The following is a 7,590-nucleotide window of genomic DNA, read 5'->3' as shown; positions in this document are numbered from 1 at the left end:
CACACAGCAGCTGCCTTTTACCTCTCAGAACCCAAACACACCCTGAAAGAGATCAAACGGCATAAGCTTAAGGCCAACAACTGCACCACTAACAACAACTCAAAAAGATTCAAAAACATCTCTGTCTTTCCACACCAGGGACAGTAGGAACAAAACCAGCACACACCACCTGCCAAAGACCAAACAAACATCCATTCCAGCCACCCACAAGCCTTGGGCATTGGAAACCCAGACCCCTTAATGATGAGTACTTTTCAGGCGAGGGTGAAGCTCTCAGGCCTCAAATGCCAGCTACAGTTACTCTCTCCTTGATCCAAAACGAACAGCAAAATACACTGCATTACTCCTGCCCCAATAATAAAGAGACTGGGGATCCCACAGCAGCTGAAATGACCGTTTGGACAAGCACTCCCATCATGCAATCCGGGGTGGGTGGAACCATGCAAATGACAGCAGCCTCAAAAGGCCTTTACAACAGATCACTAACAGATGGCAGGGTAGAGTTCATAGCGACCCTGCTTAAACTAGATTGTGGAAAAGATTAAAAAACACTGAACGTTCAAACTCACCAAATGCAGGTCAATCCATCCTCATCGTCCTATCCGCTCGTTATACTCCACACCTGAACTTAGCCCTCACATGGACAACATACCCTCCTAACTCAGTGTCTGTACGTTAACCTTTTACCCCCAGTCGGGGCTATTGCACATTATGTATTCCTTTTGCCACCCGATCTTAAACCGAACTTCGCACCCCCTGGGTAATCTGTACGTTGTTCCCTGATCACCAGAAATTTCTGCTCCTAAACGCTGTACCGTACCCTTTTTTTTTTCTTTGAACATCATCTTAATAAAATGTTGACATTTGTTCGAGATCCAGGCTCCTCTTCCTTTGCAAGGCATGTGCGTTTGCTCCGGGTTTTAGTCTGCTAAGACAGCGAGGGGGGCCGATTGAGGCAGAGGTGCTTGCCTGCTGCAGACACGGATCCAAGGCTGAACCTCGTCCCCCACCAGCTGAAGGCTTAACTGAGAACAATTTAAGAAGTGCTCCCGTCTCCAGCACTCAGCTACCAAGCTCCCAGTGGGGTCCAAACCCCAAAGAGATCCCTTTTACCCTGCAGACGCTGTAAAATCCTGTGACCAGGGCAGCTGCCTAGCAGCCTGCGCATCCGCCTGCCAGCACGAGAGCGCGTAAGGCCCTAATCTGGATAGTGCCGTCTGGGTGGCAGGGCTGTGAAAAGCCAGCAGAGTGGTGCAGCGGAAGCGTGCTAGGCTCATTAACCCAGAGGTTGATGGATCGAAACCATCCTCTGCTATGTGTGCGTTTGTTTCTTTTCCCTCTGGGCCTTCCAGCGAGGCGGTGACCAGCAGAGCGGCAAGAGGTGGCTGAGGCGGTGGCCTGCCAGAGAGCTCCCTGGCTACCTGGGCTGAAGGCAAGAGGGATGTCTGGGTGTGGCAAGGGCCTCCTGTCCCAGAATGAGGCTGCAGTGCTTCCTGGTCCCCTTTTCCCACCCACCCCGGCGGGCTGCGGGAGAACAGGAGGGAGGCTCTCGGGGCGCTAGGCAGTGCTGTGTGGCTGTCAGGGGAAAGAGCCGAGGCTACCGACTCGACCTGCCATTGACTCGCGTGGCTCTGCGCGCCGTCAGCCGGGGCGGGCCTGGCTGCGCACGTGACTCAGGCTTGGGCAGCATGGCTGCTCTTTCCTGACGAGGCATGAGGCAGGCCAACAGCTTTGCACAGCCTACAGGGAAGTGGGAGGGAGGCGTCTTTGAGCAGGCGTGTCTCGTCCCCTTCTCCCTTGCCGCTTTGGCGGAGGCGGGAAGGGAGCAAAATGTTCCCGGCTGAAAGTTTTTGTGCTCGGCCTCGAGGATTAAGCCTGAGCCTCCGGCACGGCTGCTGGGAGACGGGTTTCTGAATGGCATCCAGCACGCTCTTTGGGCCACCAGCTGAAAGCACTGAGGCCAAGAGGCAGCAAAAGGGGACTTTGGAGGCTCCCTGCAGGCCTCGGGGAAGCAAGAAAGTAGCACGGGCTCATCGCCGTCCCCGGGTGGGCTCGAACCACCATCCTTTCGGTTAACAGCCGAACGCGCTAACCCATTGCGCCACAGAGACACGGACAGGCAAGGCTGGATGGAGCACAAAAGTCAGGAATCAGCACAGGGTACAGTCTAGCATATGCATGCAGCTCTTAGACAAGCAACAGCAAGGGACTGGACTGGTATGCAGTGAAAGTTCTGTGGGAAGGAACCGAAAAGAGCACGGGGGCTGCGGTACAGTGCTTGCTTACACTTTCTTTGGCCTGTTTTGCTGGAAGAGTTAGCAGGGCGAAATTCCTAGTCAGAGGTCAGCAGGCGGGTTAATGCAAATTCTGGACTCTGGGACCAGAACTGGGGTTGGGGTTGGGGTTGGGGTTGGGGTTGGCGGTGGCGTGGGGGCGAATTTCTGTGGCACCTGCACAACCTCTGCAACCAACCTTTGCTACCTCACTCCATAACACCACACACACAGCAGCCTTTTACCTCTCAGGAACCAAAACATACCCTGAAAGAGTTCTAATGGCATAAGCTTAAGGCAAAAAACTGCAGCACTAACAAGAACAAAGAGATCGAATGGCATAACCCTAACCCTAAGGCAGTGGTGCTCCTTATGGTTGCGTGTTCCACTGTCATAAACAGGGTTAATGTCTCTTTCACCTGAAAAAAAAAGTAACCTGAAGCACCTGACCCAAGGACCAATCAGGAAACAGGATTTTTTCAACTCTGGGTGGAGGGAAGTTTGTGTGTGAATCCTTTGTTCTTGGTTTTCTGCCTGTATGCTCTCTCAGCTATGAGGGGATTTCTATTTCTTGCTTTCTAATCTTCTGTTTCCCAGTTGTAAGTACAAAGGATCAGCTAGTGATTTATATGTTTTTTTTTTTTGTATTTACATGTCTATAGTTGCTGGAGTGCTTTGAATCGTATTCTTTTTGAATAAGGCTGTTTATTCAATATTCTTTTAAGCAATTGACCTGTATTTGTCACCTTAATACAGAGAGACCATTTTTATGTATTTTTCTTTCTTTTTATATAAAGCTTTCTTTTAAGACCTGTTGGAGTTTTTCTTTAGTGGGGAACTCTAGGGAATTGAGCCTACAGCTCACCAGGGAATTGGTGGGAGGAAGAAGTCAGGGGGAAATCTGTGTGTGTTAGATTTACTAGCCTGACTTTGCATTCCCTCTGGGTGAAGAGGGAAGTGCTTGTGTTTCCCGGCTGGAAAGGGGGGAGGGTGGAATCCCTCTGCTTAGATTCACGGAGGTTGCTTCTGTGTATCTCTCCAGGAACACCTGGAGTGGGGAAGGGAAAAGGTTTATTTCCCTTTGTTGTGAGACTCAAGGGATTTGGGTCTTCGGGTCCCCAGGGAAGGTTTTTGTGGGGACCAGAGTGCCCCAAAACACTCTAATTTTTTGGGTGGTGGCAGCTTTACCAGGTCCAAGCTGGTAACTAAGCTTGGAGGTTTTCATGCTAACCCCCATATTTTGGACGCTAAGGTCCAAATCTGGGACTAGGTTATGATATCCATGCTTTAATCTCACCCACCATGTATCAAGTGTGAGTTTCTCAGGCACTAGAATAGCTTTAACATGGAGTCATAGGGCTAAACCTAGCAAAACAGCCAGGATCCTTTGCTTATGCTTAGAAAGTGTGCGGTCTCCCTGAAGTCCAAGCAGCATCCGGGGTGGGGACAACATTTTCTTCCTGACAGGGATTGTTATTCCATTCCCCCAGAGCTCAAGCTGACAGGGGCAAGTGTTTGTGCAGGTCTTTGCCTCCTCCTGGGTGTGTGAGGGGGAGCAATCAACCAGGTCTTCTGTCCACGGATGATCCATAGTGGCTTGCCTGATTTCTTAGTCAGGCCTGGTCCAAACTACACAGTTAAATCGATTTGAACAGCGTTAAATCGATTTAACGCTGGACCCGTCCACACTACAAGGCACTTTAAATCGATTTTAAGAGCTCTTAAAATCGATATCTGTACTCCTCCCCAACGAGAGGAGTAACCCTAAAATCGATATTACTATATCGATTTAGGGTTAGTGTGGACGGAAATCGAAGTTATTGGTCTCATACTTTTACTGTAGCTACCCAGAGTGCACCGCTCCGGAAAATCGATGGTAGCCTAGGACCATGGACGCACACCACCGAATTAATGCGCCCTAGTGTGGACGCATAAAATTGATTTTATAATATCAGTTTTATAAAACCGGTTTTAGTAATTTCGATTTTATGCTGTAGTGTAGACGTTGCCTCAGGGCCTTCTCTTGTTGGAAAGGAGAAGACGCCTCTTCTGGTAAACTAGCATTTCACACTTGGCAATGCTTCTCTCCTGACTGGTGGCAGGGTGGCGGCAAGGGGGTTTACAGCTTTAGTGCCAACGCTTATATATCACCTTACAACATGGGCTACGGCTATTATAAGTGAGAAGAATGCATGCAGCAACTCACGAGCTTGTCATAAACTCTAAACACTAAACACATTTTTATAAATCTAAGGCCTGTTTTAACAACAGTAACCAACAGGTGAGAAAGACTAGGTTCCAGCCATGCGTTTGTCACTTTTCAGTAAGGCCTGCGGGCCTTGGTATGAGCTGGCACCTGGTCTGCCAGTGTCAGAAGAGGATCTTCCCTCTCTTGTCCCCAGATGTCTGTACTGAGAGTAGTACTGTTCAACTTATTCATAAATGATCTGGGGAAAGGGGTAAACAGTGAGGTGGAAAAATTTGCAGATGATACAAAATTGCTCAAGATAGTCACGTCTCAGGCAGACTGCAAAGAGCCTTAAAGAGATCTCACAAAACTGGCTGACGGGACAACCAAATGGCAGATGAACGTCGGTGCTGTTAAGTGCAAAGTAATGCACATTGGAAAACATAATCCCAACTATCCCTATAAAACGATGGTGTTTAATTAGCTATTACCACTCAAGAAAGAGATCTGGGAGTCATTGTGGATAGTTCTCTGAAAACATCCACTCAATATGCAGCCGAGTGTTGGGAATCATTAAGAAAGGGATAGATAAGAAGACTGAAACTATCATATCGCTTCAATAAACAATCCATGGTACGCCCACATCTTGAATACTGCGTGCTGATGCCGTCGCCCCAATCTCAAAAAAGATCTATTGGAATGGGAAAGATTCAGAAAAGGAAAACAAAGATGATGAGAGGATATGGACCAGCTTCCGTCTCAGAAGAGATTCATAAGATTGGGACTTTTCATCTTGGAAAAGAGACGACTAAAGGGGGATAAGACGGAGGTCTGTAAAACCATGACCGGTGTGGAGAAAGTAAATAAGAAAGAAAAGAAAAGCTGTGGCTCTTCGGCGGCAGCTCAACCACACTGCTTCTTCTGTGGCAGTTCTGCGGCGAGTTCTCCCTCCCTTAACCTTTGGTAGACATTTGGTGGTAGCTCAAAGACTAAGACAGGGAATGGGGGACCCGCCGCCGAATTTCCGCTAAAGACCCAGACGTGCTGCCCCGATGCCATATGGGCCACCCCTTTGAATTGGCTGCTCCAAGCACCTGCTTGCTACGCTGGTGCCTGGAGCCAGCCCTGCTCCCGTGACAAGCAGGGGCTGGTGCAGAGCACGGCAGGGCAGGGAGATGACATCTCCTCTAACAGCGGAGTACTTTCACAGCAAGGGCAGCACCTCCCCACAGTAGCACAGACCCACCTACTCCTCCTGACACCAGCACCACCCTTCCCGGCACCGCCTCATGGCAGCATCTGCTTCCAGACTCGCACCAGAAATGGGAAGTCTGGGTCAGGCCTGGCAGCAGCTGTCAGGAAATGGAAGCAGGAGACACGACCACTCCCATTGTGCTGTGGGGCCCATCCTGGCTGAGTGGAAGATGGAGGCAGTGGACACTACCACTCCCATGATGCCATAGGGTTTTCAGGTGGGGTGCCCCCCCCTAGGGTTGGGTTCCAGGAGAGGTTTGGCATCTTAAGGGATTGGTGGGGGGTTGCTTGGAGGAGGTTTGAAGACCAACAGTGAAAGGGGAAGCTGGACAGTTGCCAGAAAACCAGGGAGACAAGGCAGGTGAGGTGATACCTGTTACTGGACCAGCTTTGGAGTCACACAAGGTCTTCTTCATGCAGGGGAAAGGTGCTCAGAGCATCACAGTTCAATAGAAGGTGGAACGCTCTGCCCCGAACACCAGACATTCCCCTACTTCCTGGAACAGGGGGGCTGTCCCCACTGTCCTGTAAACAGCCCCACCATGTAACCCAGAAGTGGCTGCATCTTAGCACCAAGACACCAGTGGTCACTGTTCCAGAGGAGATGGTACATACAGGCCACTGCCCTACGTGGCCACCAGACTGTCACAGACTGTGCACTGTCTTAGCTGGCCACACATGTTACTGCACCAAGAGGTGAGGTACACACAGGCTACTACTCAAAGTGGGCACCTGGGGTCACTGCAGCAAAGGTTAAGGGGGGGATACAGGCAGGGCACTGCCGCACATGGTCACAGGTGGCACTGCTGCAATGGTGCTGGTGGGGGGGAGATGATAAACAGGCCACTGCCTGAAGTGGCCACTACTACAATGGCATGGAGAGAAGGGGAAGGAGAAAGCAATAGGGCACTGCCACACCAGGGCACCACAGGGAGGTCACTGCTCCAATCAGTAGAGATACACATTGGGTAGTGCCCCAACTGGGGGTCCTACACCAGAGAGAGAAGGGGGCTGGGGAGAGAAGAGAAAATCAAAGGCCACTGCCTCACTTAGCCATCGGGGTCACTACCTAAATAGGGGACACACACACACAGGGCACTGCCCCACCTGACCAGCAGGGGTTACTGCCCCAATTGGGGGATATACAGAGGGTATTGCCCCACAGGGATACCAGGGATCAGTGCCTGCCATACCTGGCACATGGGTAGAGGGGATAGGGTGACCAGATGTCCCGATTTTATAGAGATAATCCTGATATTCAGGGGCTTTTTCTTATGTAGGTGCCTATTAGCCTCCACCCCGTCCCGATCCTTCACACTCTCTATCTGGTCACCTTGGGGGGCGGGGAGAGGGGGCTACACAAAGGGCACTGCCATACTTGGCCACCAGTGCACATCCCTAGTGGGGGAGTGATACACACCAGAAGCAGGGCTCACTGCCACAAAGGAGTTGGAAAGATACCCAAGGGCACTGCTTGACACAGCCACCCAGGCACCCTGCCCCCTTGGGGAAGGTGAAGAATACAGCTTCGGCACTGACTCCTCTGGCTACCAGTGGTCACAGGACCCAATGCAGGGGTTGGGGGAGTAAATACATACAGGGGACTGCCCCACCTGGGCAACACGAGTCACCTGAGATGAGAGCTGGGATACGCAGAGGGCACTGCCCCAATGGCTGATATACATACAGAGCCCTGCCTCACCTACCCACCAGCGCTCACAGGCGCAATGGAAGTAGTGGGGGTCACACAGGCAACTGACCTCAGTTGCCACCAGGGGTCGCTGCAGCAATGCTAAGGGGGATACATGCCAGGACATTGCTGCCCTCTCGCCACCAGGAGTCACTGCTCCTACAAGAAGGCACCTACAGGACACT

General features: G+C 51.1%; 1 non-coding gene across 1 annotated transcript; it reads right to left on the bottom strand.

Annotated features, from left to right (window-relative positions):
• Window positions 1-2,037: 2,037 nt before the first annotated feature.
• TRNAN-GUU (transfer RNA asparagine (anticodon GUU)) lies at window positions 2,038-2,111 on the bottom strand. Its single transcript has one exon. It is a non-coding gene; the product is annotated as a tRNA-Asn (tRNA).
• Between the last annotated feature and the right edge of the window lie 5,479 nt (window positions 2,112-7,590).

The sequence above is a fragment of the Gopherus flavomarginatus genome (assembly GCF_025201925.1).
Source record: "Gopherus flavomarginatus isolate rGopFla2 chromosome 13 unlocalized genomic scaffold, rGopFla2.mat.asm SUPER_13_unloc_2, whole genome shotgun sequence".
In the NCBI taxonomy this organism is placed as follows: Eukaryota; Metazoa; Chordata; order Testudines; family Testudinidae; genus Gopherus; species Gopherus flavomarginatus.
The sequence above is the reverse complement of the archived record's forward strand: the minus strand, read 5'-3'. Positions and strand labels throughout refer to the sequence as shown.